A 587-nucleotide genomic window follows, 5' to 3' on the forward strand; every position below is an offset into this window, starting at 1 on the left:
TACGCAACGGTCGCTGTGTTGTCCGTGCGGACTAGTACATGCTTGCCTCGTAAGCGCCTTTGAGACGGCCCCGGGCAAGGTGCACTGCCAGCAACTCGAGGCAGCCAGTGCCGTTGGGGCCCCGTCCAAACCCCTGACACTGCAAGCCCGTTGTACGTGGCCCCCCAGCCAGTGGTTGAGGCATCCGTGCAAACCACAGAATGCCTGGAGACCTGCTCCAGGGGCACTCCTGCCCGGAGGAACACAAGGTCTGACCACGGGGTGAAGGTTTGGCGGCAGGCCGGTGTAACTTGGACCCGGAAGGTGCCGCGTTGCCACGCCCACCTCGGGACTCGGCCATGGAGCCAGTGCTGCAGCGGTCTCATATGGAGCAGCCCCAGCGGCGTGACTGCCGCCGTAGCTGCCATATGCCCCAGGAGCCTCTGAAACTGTTTCAGTGGGACCGCCATCCTGCTCTTACCGAGTCCCCTCCATACCGGGAAAAGAGATCCTCTGCGTCGGGTAGAGTTTGCTCTTTCCCCAGTTGACCCGAAGGCCCAACAGGCTGAGGTGTGAGAGCACCAAGTCCCTGTGTTCGGACAACTGAT

The sequence above is a fragment of the Sinocyclocheilus grahami genome, unplaced genomic scaffold, assembly GCF_001515645.1.
Source record: "Sinocyclocheilus grahami isolate Dianchi unplaced genomic scaffold, SAMN03320097.WGS_v1.1 scaffold48.1, whole genome shotgun sequence".
Classification (NCBI taxonomy): Eukaryota; Metazoa; Chordata; class Actinopteri; order Cypriniformes; family Cyprinidae; genus Sinocyclocheilus; species Sinocyclocheilus grahami.